The following is a 12,459-nucleotide window of genomic DNA, read 5'->3' as shown; positions in this document are numbered from 1 at the left end:
AGGTCTTGTTGCCAGTACAGAAGATCAACCTTTTTTATATGCATACAACAGGCGAGACAAATGAAAAACAGAGTTCTACATTCTAGTTATCCTTTTTCATTCAAATGAATCTGAACCTCCCTATTGGTCACATACCAGAACATGGTCACCCATAATGCATTATGTTCCCAATCTTGTTTCACTTCTCTGCCTGCTCATTTGCCTACAGCTCTTTCCTCTAATCTTCTCCACTCCTTACCCCACCTGAACTGTCAATTCGATTGTTTCAAAGCCTAAGAGGACAGAATGGTCATTAAATATTTGTGGAGAATACTGGCTTAGTTAGAAAATCGCATTGGGCTGATCAATGAAATAAACTCAAAATCAGGCATCTTGAATGGTTTCTGGGTCCCCTGAAAGTGTTCCTAGACTGTAAAATATGCACCAGCACTGGTTTTTTATTTTCTTTAATGCAAAGAGAAAGAAGGAAAAGGAAACATACACTATTACATGTTATTTCTGGAGTTTCAACTGGTGATGAGGAATGGTGACATGGACAAGTGTCTTTACAAGATGTGCTCTGTTTGATCACATGTTATCTGAACATCTGTCACCTGTGTATCTGACAGAGAAGGAGCACCTTCTTATCCATCTTTCATCACAGCAATGATGCATGTACCTGAACAGAAAAATAATCCTGCTGGTTATACAACTTCAAAAATATTCCTTCAGAGCTGGCAGAGCCAGATGTCTTGCTACAGTGGAGTGAGCAATAAGCTGGAGGTTCCATTATGGGATGTGGCTCTGGGGACAGTGAAGAAGTGGGCAGGGACCACTCCTCCAGCAGCCAACAAGGAGGTGTGCACACAGGAAATTCACATGCTGCCTGATGGGCTGCCCTTGGGTCGTCAGCCCCAAAGCAGGGCTCTGTCCTAACATGAAGCATCCTAATAGGGTAATGAGGAGGCGCCACTTCTACACGCCAGCAAAGAGAAAGTGAAGTGCCTGACCTGTGGTGGCGCAGTGGATAAAGTGTCAATCTGGAAACACTGAGGTTGCCAGTTCAAAAACCCTGGCTTGCCTGGTCAAGGCACATATGGGAGTTGATGCTTCCTGCTCCTCCCTCTTCTCTCTCTCTCTCCTCTCTCTCTCTCTCTCTCTCCCCCCCCCTCCTCTCTAAAATGAATAAATTAAAAAAAAATAAATAAATAAATAAAAATAATTAATTAAAAAAAAAAAAAAAAAGAGAAAGTGAAGTGACAGGTCCAAGACCCTCTTAGACCACTTAATATCAAGATAATCAATCACTGAGTAGTTATTAATGTGCTTCAGGAGAGGAAAGATAATCTTTAATGGCAAAGGTTAATATAAGCTATTTCTGATTTCAAAGCTATATAAAAATACATAAAATGTATTAAATACAGTGGTACCTTGAGATACAGACAAACATATGAATTTTTTAAGATATGAGCTGTGACTCGGTCCATATTTTTGTTCAAGATCTGAGTGAAATTCCGAGATATGAGTCATGATTTGGGAAGCTGCCACTAGTTGGCGCATTGGCGCATGGGTTCAGTATCGGCAGTTTGATATACGAGTTGACTGACTTATGAGCTCAGTTACAGAACGAATTAAATTTGTATCTCAAGGTACCACTGTATACATATGAAATATATATTTAAAATACACATTTTTTTAAGTGAGAGGAGGGGAGGCAGAGAGACAGACTCCTGCATGCACCCCGACCAGAATCCACCTGGCAAGCCCACTACGGGGCGATGCTCTGCCCATCTAGGGCCTTTGCTCGGTTGCAACCAAAGCCATTTTTCAGCACCTGAGGCGGAGGCCATGGAGCCATCCTCATTTTGCCCAGGGCCAACTCGCTCCAATCAAGCCATGGCTGCAGGAGAGGGAAAGGGAGAGAGAGAGAGAGAGAGAGAGAGAGAGAGAGAGAGAGAGAGAAGCGAGAGGGGGAGGGATGGAGAAGCACATGGTCACTTCTGTGTACCCTGACCAAGAATCAAACCCAGGACATCCACATGCCAGGCCAAGGCTCTACCACGGAGCCAATCGGCTAAGGCCATATTTTTTAATATGTAAAATATATATTTTAAAATATATACTTTAAACACATAAAATATATATCATATATAAAATATATTTAAAATATCAGTCCCCTTTTAAGAAAAAAAAAAAAATTAAACTTCCAGACATTCTGTTCCTATTCAAGCCAACTTGAGAGGTCTCTAAAAAGCTATTCTTAAGCTCCTAATCTTTGCAGCCTTGCTCTCTCTTGTTCTCCCTCTCCCAATCTCATCATCACTAAAAGAAGGCTCTCTTTTCCATTAGTCAAAAAGGCTTGGTGGAGGTGGGTTCAGAAGCCATGATCTACCCTCACTTGTTTGTCCCCTGCCCAGGAAATGGGCTGACAGCCTCACCTACTGGGAAAAACAATCTGTGAGGAGTTCTCTGGGCCTGTTCCCACATACATGAATCACACAGCTCTGCACTAAGGGCCTCTCAACACAAAATGTGGATGCTAAACACCAAGAAATATTAAAGATTCACCTACTGTACCCGCTCACACAACTCCCCATTAAAGGAAATCCTGTGCAGCCTTCGGGGGTTTGGTGACCATACTTGGAAGCTCTGACGAACCACAACCCCACTGATCTCTGGAGGGCTAAGAGCTGGGCAAGACACCTGTGACTCAGGTTCCGCATCTGTCACCCTCTGCACCTAGACCTTTGCCTCAGGGGTGTGGTCTGGGAAACAGGCCAGTTACCTCAGGGGAGCCAAGCTGAGTAAAAGCTAGTTTTATTAACTCTTTGAGCACCAGGGCAGCCCAACCTCTATTCTACATAAATATCAGTCTTCATAAACCCATTTAAAATACGTGGACTAGTATACTGAATCACCAGTTACAGGAACTGTCAACTATAAAGCAACTCTATAGAGAGAACTGACGAAAGTGAAATCCAGTGAACTTGCAAGTGGAGCATCTACAGTTACACCTTGCCTTAGAATCTATAACATGTACCAATGATACTATGGTCACGTCTTGGGGGAAGAACAGTTCTCTGTATGACTGAAATGGCAACAGAGAGAGAGGGGAAAAGGAGAGTTTTTTGAGAGGTCAGGTTCAGGTGTGGTCATATGCTGCGACTAGACAAGGAAAAAGAACTGAGAACATCAGAAAAGGATGGCTCACAAAGGTATCCCAGCCCACACTTTTCACCTATTGGAGGGGGGAATTCCCTTTCTCTATCTCTAACTAGAGGACCCCCCACCAAGTATGACATTTCTTAATCCTGTCTTAATTTTAGGTCATCCACTTGATTTTGCTACACTTTCCAATTGCTGACATCCTCAGAAAAGTGTTTTGACTACTGATCACTATCTTAGTGTCTCCAATTTTCCACTCACCTTTCTATAGTCTTTAACTGAAAACTTTAAACTTCTTATCCATAACTGAGAGATGAAGAGTTCTTGTAACACACAGCTTTTACTGCCGTGAATAAAGCAGCTAGATCTTGGCATGGAGAAGACTGGCAGCCATGTGCAAGGTCCAGAATAGACTCTAGTTTTCAAACACTGCAGTTTCACTTTTTCTTTTTTAAATAGATGTGAATAGCAAAAGTGTCTTTAAGGCACCAGATAGCAAGATAGCAAAGTAGATAAAAACACAGACCACTGTAAATCATTGCCACCTTTATAATACTAAGAAAAATCAGTTTTAAAATCTTATGACAAACAGCATCAGGAAGGTATCTGTGCAAATTAACAGTAAAGAAATAAGACCAGAGGTGCAGAAGGGGCTTCTCAGGACAACTGTGGGGCTTTGACTCACTTCTAAAGAGTGGGGCACGATACTAATGTGTATTTCCTGAAAAGGCAAGTAATTAGGAAAACACCCCAACAGGCCTCCCTGACAGACTGACCCAGGGAGATGGGTCCTGGGGCTTTCCATGTGCCCAGAAGCACCAGGGAAGCATGCACCACACCCCTTCCCAACTTCCTCTTATCTCCCCACTTCCTGTTGGCCCTTGAGTCAGAGCAGGGAGATGCTGAGAGATGATTGTGCACCTGAGTCCCCACAACTACTGTGGGCTCACTGAGGGGAGTATGGGAGGAAGGGGAACTAAAATTGCTCAAAACTCACTCCTACATCAAGCTGCACACCTTTCCAATTCACAAAACACCCCAGGAGGTAGCTTTTACAGACAGGGAATGGGGAAGAAGTAAATGAATTACCAAAGGTTACACTACTACCGTATTTCCCCATGTATAAGATGCGCCTTAATTTTGGGGCCCGAAATTTAAAAAGTATGTATTAAAGTTATTGAACTTAAGTTTTATTCACCATAAAATTCATACAACTCATCACTGTCAAAACTCCCATCCATTAGCTTGTCCTCATCTATGTCTGATGACAAATCACTGCCTTCATATACTGCCTCATCCTGTTTCATCTATACCGCTGTATAAGACGCACCCAAATTTTAGACCCCAAATTTTTTGAAAAAGGGTGCGTCTTATATGTGGGGAAATACAGTACTTAGGTGATTGAGTCAGGATCTGAATTTGATATTATCCAACCCTCATATCTGCATTCTTTCTACACCAGTACCATAGGGCAAGCTCAGTGTATTATAAAAACTCAAGAGTAAATGCTTGATTATGAAGATGAAGAAGTACAGGTACTTTGAAAATAATAAAGCTATTGTTAAAATGTGAGATGATGGCCCTGGCCAGATAGCTCAGTTGATTAGAGAATAAAACTGGAGCACAGAGACTGCCAGTTATATCCCTCTTCAGGGTTCCTATATAGATTGATGTTCCTGTCTCTCTCTCTCTCTCTCTCATTCCTTCCCTCCTTCTCTCGCTAAAATCAATAAAATTTTTAAATGTGAGATAATAGTTACAGATGTTTTATTTTTGAAAAATTCTAAATAGTCATTCCTTACATTGCAAAAGGATTTATTTAAATAGGGGGTGCTCTAGTGTAGAAAGGCTGTGTCTGGCTTCCTGAGAGTAACTTCTACTGCCTCCACATTTGCTGAGTGCTAGGTGCTATGCTTAAATATGTATCTCCTTACAATAAAATTCTGAATAACACTTATTGTTCCCAAATAACAGCAGTAGGCAAAACGTACATAGTGCTTAGCCGTGATTCTCAGAAGTGGCAGCCCTGACATTTTGGATCAATAATACCAATAATTCAGTGTTGTGGAGGGCCGCCCTGTTTAGGAGGATCACAGTGGTACCTCTTGCCTCTGCCCAGTAGGTGTTGGAATCACTCCCAAACAGGGAGTGTCCCACAGTTGTGACACCAATAGTGTCTCCACCTGGTCAAACATGCCCTGAGGAACAAAGACTGTCCTCATCCTCCAAACCTCACTTTCTAAACCTGTTCCATAAATTCTTTTAAGTCTCACAACAGCCTATTTAAGGCAGGTTATTATCTCTGTTTACAAAGAAAGAAAGTATAGGTCAGAGAGTGTAAGGCATTTGCCTCCTGTAACAGCTAGTCACTGGGGGAGCCAAGATCCAGCTCCAGCAGTGCAGCCCTGAAGTCCGTGCCCTGAACAGATACTTACTCTGCCTCTGTTCCAGGATGTGGAAGCTGAGAGGCAGAGCTCATGATACTTGCCCAAGATGACAGAGCAGGTTAAGAGTAACCTCTGTGTTCTAAAACACTATGCCAATTGTTATCAGACTTTAATGTGCCTAAGAATTGCTTTGCAAGCTCATTAAACATGCAGATTTGTATCTCCCACCTTCAGGGACTGATGTTGGTCTGGGGTATGGTCCAGGAATCTGCATTTATACACATACCCCAGATTGTGCTCCTAGAGCTACACTCTGAGAAACTATTTTCACTGTTCCCTTCAGCAGAGAGAACAGAACAATGAGGTAAAAGGAGCAAAGGGTACAGAGTGTGTTCAAGAACTTTAAGGAGTGCCTTTGCTCAGAAGTGATATAGCAGAAAAGGGAAAAAAAAATGTAAGTAATCACAGATGATAATGGGCTATTAAAAAAAGGAAGTATTAGCCCTGGCCGCTTTGCTCAGTGGTAGAGTGTTGGCCTGGTGTGCAGGAGTCCTGGGTTCGATTCCCGGCCAGGGCACACAGGAGAAGCGCCCATCTGCTTCTCCACCCCTCCCCCTCTCCTTCTTCTCTGTCTCTCTCTTCCCTGTCGGGAGCCGACCCACAACTGCTGGCTGACAAGGTCACAGCAGGAGAAGACCCACAACTGCTGGCTGACAAGGTCACAGCAGGAGAAGACCCACAACTGCTGGCTGACAAGGTCACAGCAGGAGAAGACCCACAACTGCTGGCTGACAAGGTCACAGCAGAAGAAGACCAAAAACTGCTGATTGACAAAGTCACAGCAGAGAAGATCAAAAACTGCTGAGTGACAAAGTCACTGCAGTGAAGACCAATGGCTGTGGGGTGACAAAGTCACCACAAAAGATAGGCACAACGATACTCCCCCCTTTGACTTTTTGAATTAATCTGGCCTTATATCCCCCCTTTTTCTGGGTGTGTGCTATTATTTGTGGCACAGGGATAATAGTACCGTGCTTTCCCTGTAGATTCATAGTGATTTCTTTGGATATGAGACAGAGGGTGTAAGTTCCACAAAAAAGCCTGTAAGCCCCTTGAACTGGGCTCATAGACATAAAGAGGCTGGCTATGATATCCCTCGTAAAGGGTTAAGTTTGTAGAATTCCTTCTTAATCATGTTAAAAAGAATTGAGACTTAGGAGGCAGTGGCTGTGCACAAAGCACCCTTAGGCCTTCACTTAACATTTTCCTCCCTAGCCTTTTCATGTGATAAGTAGAGAAACATTCCTTTCTTCTTTAATCTGCAAATAGTGGTATATTCTGAGAAGATTAGAGTCAGAACTTAACTAGTGTTTAAATATAATAAATAAATAATATTTGACTAGACAATAGTATCTTAGATAAGGTATAGTAGAATGGCCCATTGTGTGGCCTAGAATGAGAGCGTAGTCAACAAGAAAATGTTTTACTAAGAGAATTGTCTTTTGACTTAAAGACAATTGCTAGGCTTTCTCAATGAGATGTTCTCATGAGATTTAAAAATGTAGGGAAATCCATGGAATGTCTTGTGTTGCCGCTGGGCTATCTTGCAAATGCACTCTGCATATCTTTGGGTGAAAGCTATTCTTAATGTTATGTTAATTTCTTTAGAGGCAAGCCTTTTAGAACTAATACTCTAAAAGCTTTTACTGATGTTGTTATCACTATTCAAGTTATTTTGTATTTTGAATGATTTGCTACCTGGTTTGTGACTCATAGATGTAAATTAACTGTTATCCGGAAACATGCAAACATAGTGAAACAAAAGTAATAACTAACACCATGTGATTGTAACTCGGTGTGCGTGTATAAAAAGGGAGCTATACTAGCATTTGGTAGAGATGCCTGGCAGTAAATGCTAACCGGAGAATAAAGAGAAAGAAAAGAATTCGGCTCTCTCACTACGTTTTCGCCGACGCCGTCTCCTCCTGTGGGACCCCTGGATCCCCCCGCCGGGGCTGGACCCCGGCACTTCCCCTCCCGCAGCCAAGGCTCCATTGGAGCAAAGTTGGCCCGGGCGCTGAGGATGGCTCTGTGGCCTCTGCCTCAGGTGCTAGAATGGCTCTGGTTGCAACAGAGCGATGCCCCAGATGGGCAGAGCGTCGCCCCCTGGTGGGCATGCCGGGTGGATCCTGGTCGGGCACATGTGGGAGTCTGTCTGACTGCCTCCCCGTTTCCAACTTCAGAAAAATACAAAAAAAAAAAAAAAGTATTTTGGGATTAACCTCTACTTTCTGACGCTTATTCTTAGAATTACACAGATTCACAAAATGCTGGGTCTAGTACAATATTCGTGACATTGATGAGAAGCCCGAGCTGGACAAAGATCACTCTGCAAGTAAGAACTGGGTCTTCTGACGCACAGCACTGTCCCGGTTGTCTGAACCCAGCACAGAAGCAGGCCCTGTGATGGAAAAGTTGCTACCAGACGGGGGACTCAGCAGCTGTACCACCACTCTGGCTCTGTGGTTCCTTGGTCTCATGTCACTCATAAATCCTGTGCCCTGTCATCGTAAGGTCCACAATGCTTTCAGGTCTTTGAGACCCATCACAATGGAGCCACAAAATATATGTCCATGCTTATTCCAATTTTCTGAGGCACAGTGCTTCCACTGCAGACAAACCCCTGCATTCCCACAACACCCTTCCGTCCCTTGGACTCCACAAGCGACTACTTTGCTGCACCTACTTTCCCTTCCCAGAGCTGCTCCCCTCCTCCTTTCCCTCTATTTCAACACACCAGACTACTTACTCAAAGTCTCCTATTACCCGGAATGTTTTCCTGTCCACAGGGACTCTTCCTTCTCTGAACTCCCTGGTAGATGTTATGGAGGGAATGTCTGTGTCACCCCCAAATTTATACGCTGAGGACCTAACCCCCAGTGTGGCTGGATCTGAGACGGGGACTCTAGGGAACAATTAAGATTAAATGAGATCAGAGGAATAGGGCCCTGATCAGACAGGATTAGTGTTCTGATACGAATGCACACCAAAGAGCTTGGTCTTTTGGCTGGTGCTGTCTCTCACCCCCAACTCCCTCTCTGCATACATTCACTGAGAAAAGCGAGGCCATAGAGAGAAGGTGGCTGTCTGCAAGCCAGTTCAGAGTCCTTACCAAAAACAGAATCAGCTGGAACCTTAATCTTGGACTTCCAACCTCTACAACTGTGAGAAAATAAATTCTGTTTTTAAGCTGCCCCGTTGGTGGTCTTCTGTCACAGCAGCCTAAACTGATTCAGACAGCAAGGACTGAGGATTAGAGAGGGCACTCTGCAAACGGGTGCTGCATACATCCAAGCAGGTGGGGTAGGCAGCATGGCACCAGAGAATGTCTGGCACTAGATCCTACCCAGACACCCCAGCCAAATGTCTGCCTGTGTTGCCAAGGAGAAGGGAACTGGGGCAGGGTCCAAAGTGGAACCTCCAAGGGCTGGTGGGAACCTTCTCCCCGTAGGAAGGCAGGGGGATGGGACATCTTCTGTAGGAGACGACCCTGCACCAATATAAACGGGCAGTTAACTGCAGAGCAAGGGTTAATTGGAGACAAGAGATCTTGGGGTATATTAGCTATAACAGGAGACTGTCCTGGGTTACTTGAATGCAAGTACACAGGATTCTTGGAGAAATGCCTCCAAGAACCAGATGTCCTTTGTGATTGATAAGCTCTGGGACTCTGACTCTTCTTGTGTCCTTGTTCATGAAAAGAAACAGTAGACATGCAGGGTTGAGGATGAAATGGATGGGAAAAGGCTTGTGTAACTTTCTAGTTTTATCTGCTGAACTATAGCTTTTGGAACTCAATAAATATGCAGTGGTGTAATTTCTTGGGGCTGAAGCTGCCTAAGTTATTTGAATCTGGTGTGTCTTTTGCCTCATGAGTCTGAACCGTAAAGAAATTCGTAACAATCTTTCTGGATACTGAGTGTGCTATTCATGTGCTAGCAGGGCCAAAGGCCCACATGAAGCTGATGCCGAGAAGCTCTCACCCCAGATGAGTAGGAGTGAGGAGCTGAGCAGCAGGCATGCTGGCATCATTTGTTCTTTTCAGGCAAGCATTCCTCCCTGCTATTATCAAACCCCCATCACAGAGTGTTCGGCAGATAAAATAATTATGCTCACTTTGTTAAAGATGGCGCCGCCCACATAGAAGCTGTCGCCCAGGTGATATTAATGTGTGTTGGGGGCGGGCTGTGGGCAGGCAGGATCCTTGTAGCCTGGGGCTTGGTTTTAGGACTAAGCCTTTCCCACCCTTTTTGATGTGGGGTGGTACAATCCAATTATGCCTCAGATAAGTGACTTTGTATTAGAGACTTCCCTATTTTGTACATTGGATTAAAGGTTTTGATTTATACACTATAAAATGGGGGCAGAATGGAAGCTTGCTCTCTTGGTTCCTGAGATTAGCATTAGAGAGCAGAGAGCAGAGAAAGGCCACGTGGAAGAGGCCAGGAGAAGCAGCCAAGATGGCGGAGTGTTGAGTGAGAAGCCAGTTTGTGCAGAGTTTGTGCAGGGAGAAGGAAGGAGATGGGGAACAGAGGTGAATAAGTCTGGTGAGCTAGAAACCTTTGATTCTAGGAAACTTGGATAAGTCAGTAGCTTTGTGAGCACTGAATGTGAGTGGGTTTTGGAGCCCAGTGTGTGTTTTTACTTGCCCGCTGGGTGCAAGCTAGGATTAAAAATGATGGCTCACCAGTTTTTGGCTCCCTTGTTTCTTTACCGACTGTCCGAATCCAATGCAAACCTGCACAGGCCGGGCTGCTGTGATGGTGGCCGTGGCAACTGGTTTTACACAGAGGCACTCACTTATCTTCAAATTAAACCTTTAAGTAGTCTCTGACTACTGTAATCAATACGCAGTGTGGTGAGGTCAGCCATCACTGACTGAACGGTGGCCTCAAGGTCTGACTCCAGGCCTGTAAATTAGAAACTATTCTGCCACCAATGCCACTCTGTCCATATCTCCCATTATTCTTCTGTAAAATAGATGTAGTAACGTTTACAGGATGTGCATTAATTAGGAAATCACATAAAGTGCTTTTAGGACAATGAACAGCTCTGCCAGTGGTGAGGATTTAAGGTGGCATGATAGGTCAATGAATCAGAGCACTCTGCTGTGGCACGTGCTGATCACCTGCCTCCTGTGTGCAAGCTGACTCCATGAAAGACATGGTAGACATCCACCAACTGATCAGCAGTCACCACCAAGTGTGGATGAGAAAGGGGTGACAAGCTGCCCCAGCTCAGGGGAGGCCTGCATGGTGGTCCTACACTCAGAGACCTAAAGCAACCACATAGGATGATCTGAAGTTAAAACTTTCTAACTAAAAGCAGTTCATGGTGGGTAGTGATGTCTTAGGGAGGTATTTTTCTCTAACAAAGGTCAGTACTTGCCGGTACTTAATCCAGCCTGTCTGTTGTATTTTGCATCTAAAATAACACACCTGGCCTGAACAGGCATTAGTGCAGTGGATAGTGTATTGGCCTAGGATGCTGAGGACCCAGATTTGAAACCCCGAGGTTGGCCCTGGCTGGTTGGCTCCGTGGTAGAGTGTCAGCCCAGTGTGTGGATGTCCCAGGTTCAACTCCCAGTCAGGGCATACTGGAGAAACTCCCATCTGCTTCTCTCCCCATCCCCTCTCCCTCCTCCTCTCACTTCTCTCTCTTCCTCTCTCTCCCCCTCCCTCCCTCCCCCTCCTGCAGCCATGGTTTGATTGGAGTGAGTTGGCCTGAGATGTTGAGAATGGCTCCATGGCCTCTGCCTCAGGCATTAAGAAAAGGTTGCTTGCTGAGCAATGGAGTGATGCCCAGATGGGCAGAGCATCGGCCCCTAGTAGGCTTGCTGGGTGGGTCTGGTCGGGGTGCATGTGGGAGTCTGTCTCTGCCTCTTCTCCTAGGACTGAATAAAATAAATAAATAAACAAATAATTCATAGACATTACCCCAAGGTCACTGGCTTGAGCAAGGGGTCACTGGCTCAGCTGGAGGTCATTCTGTCCCCCCCCCCCATCAAGGCACATATAAGAAGCAATCAATGAATAACTAAGGTGACACAACTACAAGTTGATGCTTCTCACCTCTCTTCCTTCCTGGCTGTCTGTCCCTGTCCGTCTGTCTCTTGCTAAAAAAATAAAATTAAAAAACGAACCTGATAACATACCTTTGAAATGTAAGGGTAATCTTTTCCTACCACCCCCACCCCTAGGACAGGCATCCCACCACAGCAGGGACGAAGTAACCCCCTCATTGTTATTATCGTGTTAATTAACTATTAACTATCTTGTCCTGTCTATGCAAATGAAGTTTTGTTGTAAAGTACTGCAATCCACGGGTTACACAGAGACACCAGGCAGGTTACAGAAAAAATTTGAGGAGTTTACTAATTAGCCAGCTAGCTAGCTACAGGAAGGATGGTCCCAAACATGTAGCCCTCTTACAGTTCTGAACCTTCTTTTATACAAAATCAAGTACTGGTTGGGGTGGCTAAGGAGGGAGCATGGTACAATAGTCAATCACTAACAAGCTTACGACAACTATCATAGGATCTATTAAAAGCAAAAAGCATTCTTACACATCAAGACCACAAGATAACACGGTAGTGATAAGTGTTTTATATACCTGGCAAAGACATTTCCAAATCTTCTAGTGTCTACCCCCCCATCCCCATCGCCACAACGAAATGGTTAGCTTAGGATAAGGAGAGAGGATAAATGAAAATACCTTTGCTCAGTGTTGGGGCTAGCTTATTAGGAAACCTAGTCCCCGCTTGTTTGGTTTACAAGTTTTTATACATAAAAGGATTTCAAGAGGGATGATTATTACAAAGCATATACAATGTTACAGAATGCAGGTTTTTCAAGCAAGGGGAGTGGGC

At 44.4% G+C, this 12,459-nt stretch overlaps 1 protein-coding gene across 5 annotated transcripts in view; it reads right to left on the bottom strand.

Moving 5' to 3' along the window:
- The window catches only part of PEAK1 (pseudopodium enriched atypical kinase 1), a 275,077-nt gene that overhangs the window by 51,837 nt on the left and 210,781 nt on the right, over positions 1-12,459 (bottom strand). The window lies entirely within an intron of this gene.

The sequence above is a fragment of the Saccopteryx bilineata genome, chromosome 4 (assembly GCF_036850765.1).
Source record: "Saccopteryx bilineata isolate mSacBil1 chromosome 4, mSacBil1_pri_phased_curated, whole genome shotgun sequence".
Taxonomy (NCBI): Eukaryota; Metazoa; Chordata; class Mammalia; order Chiroptera; family Emballonuridae; genus Saccopteryx; species Saccopteryx bilineata.
This window is presented reverse-complemented; position numbering and strand designations above follow the sequence as displayed.